Consider the following 14,408-nt stretch of genomic DNA (forward strand, 5'->3'; position numbering starts at 1 on the left):
TCGCTAATGAGATGCAGAGTGGGCGTTCCCGGGCCAAAAACCGCAACAACATCACACCTCAACATTCTCAACGACCAGACACAACTACGATAAAAACACAAAACAGGCGATAAGGCGCGTTAGCACCAGGAAATCTACACCTGCTCTGACCTGGTGTAAAGTCAGACGGCAGCCTACACCACAAAAGGGAGACCAGCCCAGGGTCACATCGGAAAGACAACAGATGCCATTGAGCCAGCCATCATGTGGCCCGGACACCCAAGAGGGCCACAACACCCACCAACACCACCCCAGGACCACAACCCACACCTGGAACACCCCCCTCGGACCACCACAGACACAGCACAGACAAAGACAGCGGCCCACCAGGAAGCGTACCAGCCACACAGAGCCATCTCTGACAATGTCACCATCCATCGCAGGCTGAAAAGGACAACCATCCCACGCATCCCGACCATCATCGCCCAACAGGCCTGTGGCACCAACACAGCGGACAACCAACATCCCACCCCACACCAAGCTGCTGGCTTGGCTGCACCTGTTGGCCCCAGGCACCCCTTAACCGACACCCGGCAGAGTCGGAGGAGTCTCACTGTCAGCCACATCCAAGTCCCTCACACCTGTCCTGGACATCACCATCACCCTGGTACCCCAGTCCCCATACGTCCAACACAATGCCCACATCATGCTGGAGACCAAGCAAGGATCATATGCCATACCAGGATGCACACACGTGTTGGGGGCAATCCACAGAACACATGTCCCACCTGTGCCCCCTGGTGACACAGCACACAATCACCGCAACAGAAAGCACACGTACCACCCCAATGTGCAGGCAACAACAGATCACCATGGAACCTCCAACAATGTCGCCTTCAAATACACATCCAGTGTGCATGATTCCTGCATCCTCCGACAGTCCATCAGCAACCAGCGTTCCCAGGATGGCACCAAGGGAAATGCACAGCCCCTTGGCAAGTTCCTAACGAACACCCCACACACCTCAACTCCACAACCATGCAATTCACAACTCTGGCAATGCACACGTCACAAAACCACAACCAACATGCACAACAACATGCCCACCCACCAGACACGACAGAACAACTCACAATGGTTACCCTGCCAAGCCGTGAACATGAGCCGTCAACGGCATGGCACCTCAGCCACACAACAGCCGAAAGTGGGGAGAGGTGGCAAACAGGCATGTGTGAAGGATGCAGTAGTACCATGATTGGGAAAGTACACAGTGCCAAGAGTGGCGGAGATGTGCTGGACAGACCGCAGTATGCAGCACACACCCATATCCATGGTGACATACACCTCTGGTGTATGGAGTGTAGTGGACAGGGGATGCAACCATGTCACCACAGCCAGTGGGGGACCTCGTGGAAATCTTGCCTGTTACACCCCCACTAAGCGTAGTGGGATGGCCAGCTTAGGGGTGTGAATAAGTAGCACGTAGTCCTGGGCGTGGTCCTCTTCCGGAAAGCCCAACGTCTCTGCCAGGGCGGCACCTCTCACCCCGCCACTAGTCCGACGCCGTCCTCTAGAGCGGAGTTGTCTGGGACGCTGTGCGCCTGCCGGACCACTAACCCGTCAGGCCCGCCGCTGCGCAGCCAGGCCTCACTGATCACCTGCCGACACCGGCGTGTGTCAAGTAGGGCCCACCACATTCCGGCTCAAGCTCCAGGCCCGAGTCCTGCGACCTTGGCAGCCTTCTCAGACCATCACGGCCTCCATGACACGGGCCCGCTTGAGTCTTTTTTCGTTGAAGTACTCTACTGCCGCCTCAGGCTTACTCCTCGGCCAGTAGGTCCCATGTGTGAAACTGTGTCCTGAGTCAATAATGGCAGTGACCCCAAATCTGGGCCACCGGCCACAGCACCAGACTCCCTTCGATCAGTGAGGCATAGTTCCATATGGGCTTCTTGTGACACGTTGTGCCTCTAACCCTGTTCAACGCCAGATGGCGACACGTGGTGCCACTAACCCTGTTCAATGCCAGCCGGCAACACGTGGTGCCACTAACCCTGTTCAACGGCAGCTGGTGACATGTGGTGCAACTAACCCTGTTCAACACCAGCCGGCGACACGTGGTCCCACTAACCCTGTTCAACGCCAGCCGGCGATACGTGGATGAGGGACCAGGACTACCCTGCGGACCAGGAGGTCCCACATCCAGCACCTAGGCGCAAATCACGAATGGCAGAGTCCACACCAGTGGTCGCATGGAGAGGAGTAAGAGGAAGATGCGGCTCAGTTCAGACAAAACCCGGGTCACATACACGGAGGTGTCCCAACACGTGGTGCCACTGAACCTGAACTACGCAGGCCGGTGGGGCCATCCAACCTATGCCGGCGACACTCGGTGAATGGGCCGTGCTGACCGCTGCCTCAGGCCTACACCACGGTCAGGTAGGTCACACATTTGGAACTGAGTCTTGATTACACCATGGCAGTGAACACTTTTTAAGGCATTGGACAAGTCACTATACTCACCTCGTTGTGGTGCCAACAAGTCTGTGCATAGCATCACAACCACACGTGTCTGTGGCCCTACGCAGACTACTGCCCTCGGCCTACGCTGTGCATGAGTGGGTCACAGATTTGGAACTGAACATCATTTATTCAAAAGGCAGAATACATGTCATCGCACGTATGGAGAGGCGTAAGAGGATGACGTGTTGCAGTTCGGAGGGAACAAGATCATCATTATGGAGGTGATCGAACACTACTGACAACTGCCCTTGTGTCACTAACTCTGTGCCTTGCCAGCCAATGACACGTGGCTGTGGGCCACTGCTGACCGCTGCCTCCAGCCTACACTGCGGTCCAGTAGGTCACAGACTCTTCATTTTGCAATGGCTGAGTACCGGTATCATCGCAAACAGCATCCCCTCTCAGCCCCGATGCCACTAAGTCTGTTCCCCGACATTCATGGATACTATCTGGTCAAACTTTGGTGGCGTCTGAGTCTATGGACTAGAGGGCAGTTTTCATCCTCATGTAGCTGATACCTAATTGGTGGTGGCAACGAGGCTGTCGCATTCCACTCCTCCATTTGCTGCTTCCAGATAAAATCAAACCTTTCAGCGTCATGCCCTGGAGGACACCTTCCACTGTCCCCGGATACCCTCCGCAACATACACCTCGGATATTGATGGTGACCCGCTCAGGTCGCATGGCCCATCTGACTGCACCACAAGTCACAGTCCCGCGGCTGGGTGCCTGTGCCGGCCGCTGTGCATCCGGGGCCCCTAACTCTGTGCTGGTCGGGTCCGGGACCCCTTCTTCTGAGATATTGGATGGCCCCTGAAGCGTTGGCCTTGGGGTCATCAATGCCATTTCTCTGTGGCCCTGCGCTGTGCGCAGCCTCCGGGCCCAACAGCGTCCCACCAGGGCTCACACACCAAATCGAGTCCTGACCGGCCTGGACGTGGCATCACTACAGGAGGCACACGCCACCACCGCAAGGACCATCTCCAACAGCCATCTGCCAGAGTCGAATCGGTGGTCCTGACAGACTTACGGAGTTACTCAGACCTGTCATGGTTGCCATCATCGGCCTGATACACTGCTCAGTACTCCAGGTGCCAGTGACTCAGTGCACAGCAAGCCATTGTCCATTACTGATTGAGTTTTGAGCTGTGGAGAGGTTGCGCAGCTATGTCACCTCAAACTGTGTGGGGGCCCTAAGACGTTGATGGGGAAGACGATGCAGGTATGACACACCCCACTGCATTTGCATCAGGAGTTTGTCGGAGGGACACGATCCGAGACTTTTTCTTCACATGGGTGCGCTCATCTCTAGTGTCCCATCCCCAGTGCACTGCAACTCACGGACACTTCTGTTTGCATGTAGGCTGTACTCTGGACTTTCTCTGGCTCCCTCCATGTTGCTCAGCAGTTGACTCTTTTATGCATGTGTCTTCTGTTTCCGTTGCACTGGTGTCTAATGTTCAAGTGGTTGCCAGCACCAGACATTCCGTGCGGCATGGCTTACACTCACCCCACACACATCCAGCACAGGTGTCACTGTACATGTGGCCCTGCCAATAAAGGGGCCGGGCGCATGTGCCCGTAGCCAGTTCAACATGATATCTGCGTGTGTCCCTATGGTCTTGTTGTGTGCATGAGGGCCCTGAGCCCGACGCCATTACGTTGTGCTGTGTACATTGGATGCAGACGTGTCACCGCAGGCAGCAGGTTGGAGCTTGGACATGTAGCTTTGTCGTCACTCACTCAATTTGTAAAGGGAGTGGCCAGGGCCATCGTATGCAGAGCCATTTGAGCGCCCCTGCCCATGGTTCTGTACTGTGAATGTGCAACTGCATGTGTCTCTATGACAGTGTGGGTCTCCTTAGTGGGGTGTTAGTGGCCCCTGAAGGGTGATGGACACCTACGTATGTGTCCTGGTTCGCATACCATAGGTTGGGCCCCCACCCACACCTGTTGGGCCACCTCCTTTTGGCGTGCAGGAACATGGCATTGGGGTGCAATGTGTGGGTGGGTGAAGTGTCGTGAGCCAGCTGTGCTTGCGTGTGCTTCCTGCTGTGTGGTCTGTTGCAGGCTGGGTGTTCTCCTCTGAGTAGCTTGGCTGTCCGGGTCCTGGTGGGGGGTTGCGTGGGATATCCATGTGCTGTTGTAGGGCGTCGGTGTCGAAGGTGTGGTGGTCCTCTCCGACATCACTGATGTGTTGTATTCCGTGCTCTGCTGAAGGTGTTGTGTGCTCCTCTGCGATGTGAAGGGGAGGTGCGTATTGATAATGCATTGACATATATGTTGGCGCATTGTGCAGGTTTGCATGCAGACTGTATGGCAATGTACATTGTGACTGTTTCGGGTGTGCTGGATTCTTCTGCGGGACAGTTTACATTTGGTCTACATACCGCATGTGATGTTGTACGCGTACATTTCCATTTCACAGTTTCCAGCTCCATCAGATGTAATGGGCATGTTTCTGTGCATGTGCAGAGCCAGTTGTGTCCTCTGTTCTGCAATGTCAGCTATGCGCGTTGTTCCTCATTGTCATTAATGTGGGTGTGCTGTTCGTGCTATGTGTGTGTGCTGCAGTGTGCCAAAGGGATCTGGCACATGGACCTGGGTGATTGTGGGTGTGCAGTGTGCTACACCTCGTTGTGCATGTATGCTATTGTGCCCACTCCCCCCGTCCCCCCAGTCCCTGCTCGTTGCACTCCCTGTTGATGTTGTGTCAGGTCCTCTCGCGCTGTGTCCGTACTCCCTACTCCTTGCACCGTCTCCACACTGATGACTGTGGCCTGGGTTTCCTTCAGCTCCTCCGGTGGTGCTGGACTGCCACCTCCTGTCGCCGTTGCTGCCTTCCTGTTGGCAGAGGGTTTGTGCCTGGTTTAGGAAGTCATGTCATGCACCTATTGGCCTCCTGAATTGGCCTCCTGGGCACTCCGACTGTAATCCTGGTGGCCTGCTAGTGGGTCAGATGCTGGTAATGTTCTGTCACCTCCGTGACGCTGGTCTTGTTTTCCTGCTGTCTGCACCCCGTCTTCCTCTCCCTCTTCTCCTTGGCCTTCCCCGACCCCGTTGTTCCTTGCTGGTTGTCTGTGGGGGTTGTGGGGTTCGAGTTGGCCCCTGCGCATCCATGTTGCTACGCGCTTTGGACTGTTTTTGGTGTATTTTTTCTGCGGTTTTTATGGTGCATTGTTCTGCCAGACGCGTGGGATTTGCAGGCCTGTGGTTGGTTTTCGCTACTTTTTGTACCGCAGTTGGCCTCATCGCATTTTGTTTTTGTGTTCGCGTATCGCATTTATGCGGCGTGGCGTTAATTTTCATGTTGAGATTTGTCGGGTTGGCTGGTGACTATTGCATGCTACTGCCTTGTTGTGAATTCCACGTTGACACGGGGTTATTTTCACACGATGGGCTGCGATATTGGAAGTTGCGTTACGCTACTCTTGCGGTAGTTATCACACGTTCTTGTGAATATCCCCCCATGTGTGTTGGGATCGGTATGAGGTGTTGGATGAGTGAGATAATGTCTTGTTACATTTTGTATGTGTATTTGGCTTTGTTATGAGGGGCAGTATTGTCTAGTATTTTGTTAGTGATTTAAGGTGTATGGTTTGAGTGTGAAGGATTGGTTAGTTTTAAATTAATGAGAAAGGGGTGGGGTTGTGTGTGAGTGTGGTCTCTATATGGGCAAGAGAAGGAGAATATTTGTTTTGAGAAATATGTGCAAGCTGAGTAGGAGGATGAAATTGCTTTATTTGTGGAGTAGTCTGTTGATTGAGTGTTGTCATTGGTTGTCTGTGAGAAGAAAATAATTATTGTTTTGGTAAATGGAATGATAGTTGGTTGAAGTAATGGTTCAGAGTGGTGGCAATGTAATGTTAGGAGAAGTGAGAGGGTAGTGTGAGGTATGTATCTTGCAAGTTTGTGAGATTATATGTGTGAGTTTTGTGTGTAATTGCACTAAAAGTGTATTTGGTTGTTCTGTAGTACAGAGAAATGGATTGTGTAGGAGGGAGTAGGTATAGGAATCACAGGGACTGTTTTCCAGTGCCGGGAAGAGTTTTGTGAGTGTGTGGAGAGTGGATTGACGGTGTATGTTTGTAGAGAGTGGTGTGTGTTTGTTGTGAGTTTGTGTTTGTGGCTCTTTCTTGGGGAGCAGTTTTAGAATGTGAAACAGACAGCATTTCAGGCCCTAGGCTCAACCCGAAGAGGTCCAAGCTGGCAATTACCCTTGTCCTCTCAGCCCTTGGCTTCCATGCCCTAGCTGATACACCCTGAGCCCTAAGGTTAAATATCCTAGTGATCAGATGAACTTATGCCAATGGAAATCCTAGCTCTAACCCAAGCCAACCAGAACCTCAGCCCTAAAGCTTAGAGCTAATGTGAGCCCTAACATTATTACCAAATCACAAACCTAGCCCTATCAACCAATCAGAACCCAAACCCTAAGCCCTAAGTTCATTAGCAACCCTCGCCTTAAGAACCAATTACAACCCTATCCCTAAGCCCTTCCTTATTAGATTGTAAGGGGAGGATAGGAGTTTGTCTTATTAGAAGACTTAGCACAGTTTAGTGAAATCAAGGAAAGAAATGTAAAGCAGTCATGCTTAGAAGAAAGCAGCAGTTTTTAAGTACAAATAGACTTCACACTTTAAAAAATACTACTCATAAATCCCTATGTGAAAACCAAACAATTGTGAATTTACGCAAAAGTGTAAGTTTACTCTCCTGCATTACACCCCTAGTTTTTCCTATCCAAAAATGAGAGTTGCATTCACTTTATAAACACAATTTAAACCACAAAACAGATTACACATTACATCATGTTTGGGGAGCACCACTGTTCTCATTTGGCCTTTTTGGAGTTACTCCTGATGCGGCATTCTTAAAATAATCTGTAAATTATTTTTGAAGTGGCAAGTTCAACATCAGTGTGGCTTTGGTGCCACCTACTGGATATCTACAGATCTAATGAAAAAGGATTTTTATGAATTTCGTTCTGATGCCACAATGATTTAGTGACAGCACTTTTTTAGTATAGGTATTCGTTTACTTGTAGCTAATGTGATTGTACTCATTCTTTTGCTTGTAGCTAATGTTCTCTCTATATCTTGGTGGAAATCTACATAAAGAAGCTAAAGACAGAGGCATATCTTGGAACATTATTGTTTATGGTCTGTAACATAGAAAGAGTCTCATTATAAGCGCTCCTTAATAATCATTGGTATTTCAACCACACCCTGCAATTACCATTTCCAGGACTCCAGGTAATTATGGAGGGAAGAAATAACGGGTATTTTCGGGGAATAATCTAAGTAAATCAGGCTTACTGTGCCCATTCCAGCATTTTTAGGAGTCCTAAAGTTAGGACTCCTAACTTTTGTGAATACAGAAGTGAGTAAGTGTCTTCTGTGAATACCAAAATGAGTAAGTGCCTTCTGTGAATACGAAAATGGTAGTAAGTTTAGGATTTTGTCTTAAGTTAGTTCTGTGCCCAGAATCTCCTTCCACGTACCCAAGACAAACCTCCAATCCGCCGACCTTGCAGTCGCCAAACCCCTGCGCATCTGTAGAGCAAGTATGGGTTGAAGAAACTTTTTGCGGTGCAAATTACCTCATGGTACATTTGAGAACAAGGTAGCCGTTATAGAAGAGACAAACTAGTCACATCAGGAAGCACCAGGACGTTTATGTTTACATTGGGTCAATGTGAATTCATACATATTCTAGTACAGAGCAAGCTAGGCAGCTTCTAGGCACATACAACATTCTTGTACAAAAGGGAACTGAACCACAGGAGCATAACTTGTATTGACCAGGATTACACAGTTTGATCAACCGGGGAAGCTGGGACTGAAGCCTAGGTCCCTAAGTACGAAATGTTAGTGCTGAACTCTGTGTCCTCTCAAGTAAACATCGCAAAAAACACTAGTGTTATTTTAGAGACATTAACATTCAATGAAACAATTAATACCCCTTTTGAAATTTATAGAGGGGTATATAAAAAGGGCACATCTATTTTTTATTTCTAAGCACTCGCTTGTAACCGTATATTTAATATATATACGGTGTCAAGCTTTCAATATTTTCATAAAACTTCTCCAGATGTCAGCAATGGAATCCTAACATATTTATCCATTGTTTACCAGGTTATTAGTGTTCATTGACAGATAACAGTACCTCCTGAAAGAGTCTAATTTCTGTTGACTGACCTGTGAATTTTACTTTGATCACCTTTATTTAGGTAAAATACTTTTTTGGCTGGTGGATATATTCCATATCTAAAACTAATTTTCGCCTGTATTCTAGGCAGATAAATACTTCAAAAGTCAAATTAAATCGTGGAAGTGCAAGTCTGGAATGAAAAGCCGAAAACACATTTAAATAAGCTGCTTCAATCTGGGAAGCTGCACGTCAGAGGAAGAAGGGAGGGAGGAATGGGAAATTCGAGAACGAAATAAGGGCACAGGGAAGATTTAAGAGTCGGTGGTTGCACTAATGACAAACTAATGATCCCAAAGAATAGATTATAATTATAGGAAAGACACTTTTCCACCCCAGAGAACCTTAAAGTTTAGTTTCTGTAAGTAACTTTTGAGATTAGTATGTGACCCTGTTTTTTTTAATGTGCACATATTGGCAGATATTGAATGTACTTATACAGATTGAAGAACCTAGACCTTATGGGTCTGGCGGCGCAGGGTACGCCTTAATCTCCTGAGTTCACCTGCTTTGTCTAACAGAGACACGGGACACTCCGTTAGGCGTAGAAGATTTGGTTTATTAGCTGCAGCTAAGTACAGTTGTCCCAGAAGTACACTCGGTTTGTTCTTAGGAGACTGCCACTTTACTTCGTGGCGCACAATCTTTTATAACACACATATTCACAAAGAACACTCCCAATGTATACAGGGTCAACCAATGAGAAGAATGTGAAAACAAGATATTAAGTAACTCAAATAAGCCTCCCTTCCAACTGTGTGTGTCACCCTTCCCCACAAGTTAATCAGTGGTAGTGTTTATAAGTCGACTTGCAGGTGACAGGACACATTTGTATGCCCCGCAGGACAGTTGTGAAATGAGAGAATACGAGTAAAGAATAGCGAAGGCCAGAGGATAAGATAAAGTCAGGAAAGAATGGTGCGAACCAACAGATAGTCGAGACAGGGATAAATCAGACCAGACGAGGATTAGTGGAGTCAGCCAGACCCTGACACCAGCTATAAACAGAGGCAGGAGGTTATTTGACACGTTGCAGTAGGATGAGGGAAAACAACACCTTGTTCACCGTGCCGCCTGAGTGAGGGCAACACAAAATGGTGGAAAGACACAAAATGGTGGCTAAATACGAAAACTGAATTACCTCAAGATGCACCTTATTCACTAGCTAATTTGCGGCCATTATCACACAACTAACTCTGTCAAGTATAAGTGCACAGGTTCATGTGCCATTCATGGCCTCACTTCCCATGTTTAGGCGTGTGCCGCTCTCAAACCTGTCCAAGCTGCACAGCAATGCTGAAGGATTATTGCCCAATGATCATGCTATTTATGGCTGTTAATTCCCTGTCCTGGGGCCATTAACTGCTAATAAATGCCCACCCTGTGCCCTAACGTGGGCCAGTGCTTGAATGGTAGACAACCGGTTGGCGTGGTGACAGTTTGCAGCGGACTTGCAGCCTATTTGACTGCCTATCAAACCCGCTACCTTATGATTGGGTCATGATAGCATTAAGGTCCTTTTGGAGTTTGACCTTCCTGGACATGAAGGAGGAATCTCCTGAATTTTTCGTATGAAGCCTATTGCGGTTACCCCGACAATCCAGTGATATATTATTTCAAAGCCCTGATGAAGTTCAAGTTTGATTGAATGAAACGCGTAAAAGATCGGAATTGGAAAAAGAAAGAATAAAAAGGAATACTTATTCTTACATCTACTCTTTTCACTTGTGGATAAGAAGGGGCATATTAGCAAGGGCCCAATCGCCGCTTTATGGGTACTTTTTGCCGATAAAGCAGCGATTTTTTTATCGCCCAATTACCAAGCTGTTGCTAACAGCAGTTAGCGACAGCTTCCAGGCGATAGCGACTGGTTTGGTGCCCGCTTTGCATGTCAGCGATATTTATCGCTAATGACATGCAAAGTGGGTGTACCCAAACTAGCATCGACTGAAAGCAGTCGCGAACACAGCTATCGCCTATTAGCAATACCCGCGGCGCGATAAAAATACGCGCGCTAACCGCGATTAGCGCCACCATTTTACACCTGGTAAAATCCTGACTTAGCCATAATAGTCAATGGGAGGTGGATTCTACGGCTAAGTCCCCACCTGCCAATTAGCGAGATTTTCCTAGCGATAGGATTTTTATCGCTGGAAATCTCACGTTGAAGATGGGATTAGCCGCTATCGCTGGATTTTTGTCGCCGTGGAGATAAATGTTGGTAATACAGCGTTATCTCCGCGATAGAATCCAGCGATAGGAGGCAATAAAAAAAATCTCGCTAAGCGCGGTTTACGATAATTATCGCAAGTTGTTGCTAATATGGCCCGAAGTTCGTTGGGGCACCATTCCAAAGTAAACTCAAGTTTCCATTCTGCATTGCAGTTGTACCGAAGGATGGCAGGTACAGGAATTTTTGTGCATATATGTCTTGAACAAAAAGAAACAGAGAGTGAAGTGTGGCTTTTATGGTCCGCTATCGTGGTTGTTCTATTCTTTGTGCGTGATACAATAACTAGGCTACTTATGACTAGTCGCACCAGCCCTAAAAATGCTTCAAATTTTTGGGCTACTGGGACCACTTGACCAAAGAAGCAAGGAGAATGGATCAGTACCATTACACTGCGGACAAACATTCAGAATTCTAAAAAAATGAAAGCAAGCTCAGGAAAGTGTGAAAAAAGCGAATACCCATAAAACAGGTTAACGGACGGGAGAAACCTTTTAAGGAAAGAGTCAAACTACCACTAGCAATGATTAATGGCCATAGGTTTGAAACTAAGCAATTAGCATAGCAACAGTGTGAGACACACACTATCTTTAATTCTGAATGTAAAGTGCCACCTGAAATGCCCGACTCTACCTCTTTGCATAAGTGCAGTGTGTACATGTGCCTGGCCCATGTGTTGAGACTACAATAAAAAGTATTGGCAAAGCCAATAGATTTTGCTAATGCGACAACTATTGGCACTGCCAATGTTTTTTAAAGATGTTGCACAGCAAACCAGACTTCTGTGCAACTTGGCTCAAAGTAAATCAAAACAAAGCGCTATGGCATGGCTAATGCTGACAGCATCATAGCGTTTTGTTTCTATTTATTTTATAACATGTTGCACAGCAGCCCGTGCTGCTGTGAAGTGCGCTTTAAAGCAGCGAGGGGTTTGGGTGTGGAAGGCAACACTTTCCTCTGGTGAAAGGATGTGACGTTATGACCAGAGCTGCCGTCTTGGGAGCCAGTTTCTAGTCTTGGGGTTGGCTCAACATCCTATAATTCTGGGCCAAACACTTACTGTCCCTGTGCTTAAAAAACAAAAATGGATGTGTCCTTGTTGTATTATGTATCTGGTGCTCATGTAAAGCACGCCAATACCTTTGGATCGAGCTTGTGCTATATATATATGTGAGGGCAAAAAAGCAACAAGAGCAAGTAGGGTGGGAAACAAAGAATGCGTACCGGTAGGGGTGGGGGTGGGGAGCTTTAAAGAGAAGGGGGTAATGGTCTAAAAAGAATGGACAGCAGGAGGAGAGCGAGTTAAAAAGACTAAACAGCGGGAAAAGAGGTGCCGAGCAGAGGTGAAGGAGAGGGTCTGCAGAGGCACGTAGTCTCTAAGAGTGTGTGCCAAAATGTAAATAAAGAGTACCTGAAGGCACCTGCAGCTAGTGGAAGGACACTGGCCTAAGGAAGCAGTACTTGGTCCATACTCTGTGGCAGAGATGAAGACTGAAGCCCAGAAGGAAGCCAAAGGCACTGACCAATAGGAAATGAGGAAGTGAGAGTGACGTGGGACCCAACCAATGGTAAATAAAGGTAAATAAGGGCAGGCTCCAAGCCCCTTTTAAGATTTCGCAAGCACAGCACAAGCACTGTGCAAGAAAAACTTAAAAACAGAGATATCTTTTCTTCTCAATCCAGTCTCATGCTTTTAGCCTCATGTGACATTTTCCTGGGGTTGTGCCCTCAATGGATATTTCCAATCAAAATACTGGCAAACCACATTTTTCTTAATTGTGTATAATTTCACATAAGGGTTGCAAAAATATATGAAAAAATGCAGTGTAGCTCAACTGTTAGACCTGGCATATTTTGGCGTGTTTCCCCAGTCTTTTTGCTTTCTGACCTCCTGGTTTTGACTCTGATTTTGCTGGTTTGGTGTCTTGGTGCACTTTTGCACTGCTGTCCAGTGTTAAAGTGCAAGTGCTCCTATTGTAAATTGAATTATGAATTGGTGTTTCCATGATTGGCATAGTTCATTTACTGGTAAGTCCCTAGTAAAGTGTACTGAGAGTGCTCGGGTCTGTAAATCAAATGTTGCTAGTGGGCTTGCAGAACTAATTGTGCCACCCACACGAGCAGCCTTTCAAAGGGTGCTCAGACCTGCCACTGAAGTGTCTGAGTGCAGTTTTTACTGCCATGTCGACTTGGCACGTGCACCCAACCTTCCCTTTTATTACATGTGAGTCACCCCTAAGGTAGGCCCAAGGTACCCCTATGGGCAGGGTGCAGTGTATGTGAAAGGTAGGACATGTCCTGGTGTGTGTGACATGTACTGCTGGTGAACTACAGTGCAATTCGTTTTTCACTGTTGAAAGGCATCTGTCCCATAGGGTAGAATGGGGAATAATTGGTAACATTTTGCAAGTGTATCTTTCCATTGGGATAAGATGGATAAATGAAATTTAGTATGCCTGAACTCAGAATGTATAATTGCATCTTTTAGTAAAGATGAGTTTTATATTCTGTGTTTGAAAATGCCACTTTTAGAATGTAGGTATTTTCTTTCTTAGCCATCCTGTGTGCCTCTGCTTTGTTGTGGATTGACGGTCTGGCTTTGGAGTGACAGGGGCTGGGGATGTGCATTCTCTTCAGACAGCCACTGGGGGGGGGGGGGGGTCAAGGTGTGTCATGGGCTGGACCGAATAGACCTGGGCTGTATTTAGAGTAGTGGGAGGAGATTTCCTTGTACCTTAATGGGCCTGGTCTGCCCTGGGCAATACTGTCTCCACCTCCTGCTGGGAAGCTGGGCCAGAGAGGACCAAACTGGCTTTGCTAAGGACAGACACTCTCTGCACAAGAGAACAAAGAGAAATGTGGTATGAACATTGGGGCCAAGACCCCAGAACTTTAGAACTTGCTTGGATCAAGGAACCTGCCAAGAAGGAGAGCTGGAAGAACTCCCAGGAGGAGTACTGCCCCATTGCTGTTTTGTTGCTTTGTTGGGTTGGCCTGCAATTGCTGCTGCTGCCTTGGGCAGTGAATGGACTGGACTGAACTTTCTTCACTTGTAGCTGAGTATCTGCAAGGGCTTGAAATAGAGCTTTGAACCATGGGTTTCAGTTGCCACAGAGGAATAAAGCAGCTAACACTGTCCCAGACATTGCTGAGGACTCCGTGTCCTGAAGGCAGCGCAGAGGGCACCACTGCACTTCTCACCGCAACCCTGGTCTCACAGAGGACAATGACTGCTGACACCACCGAGCCACTGCTTGCACCGTGACCTGTGGGCACTGTACTCCACACCTCCTCGCTTCACTCCGCCACTCTGGTCTCCCCGACAACGTCGTGGCCCACTGATGGGTACGAGCAATAAAGAGCCCTGACGGCGCACTCTTAGCTGACCCACAGGGAATTGCTGATGCCTCATTTTGAGGAGGTGTATAGGGTCCCAAAGACCTCCCAAGCCTCAATGTCGGCAGAT

This window comes from Triturus cristatus, chromosome 4_2 (genome assembly GCF_964204655.1).
Source record: "Triturus cristatus chromosome 4_2, aTriCri1.1, whole genome shotgun sequence".
Classification (NCBI taxonomy): domain Eukaryota; kingdom Metazoa; phylum Chordata; class Amphibia; order Caudata; family Salamandridae; genus Triturus; species Triturus cristatus.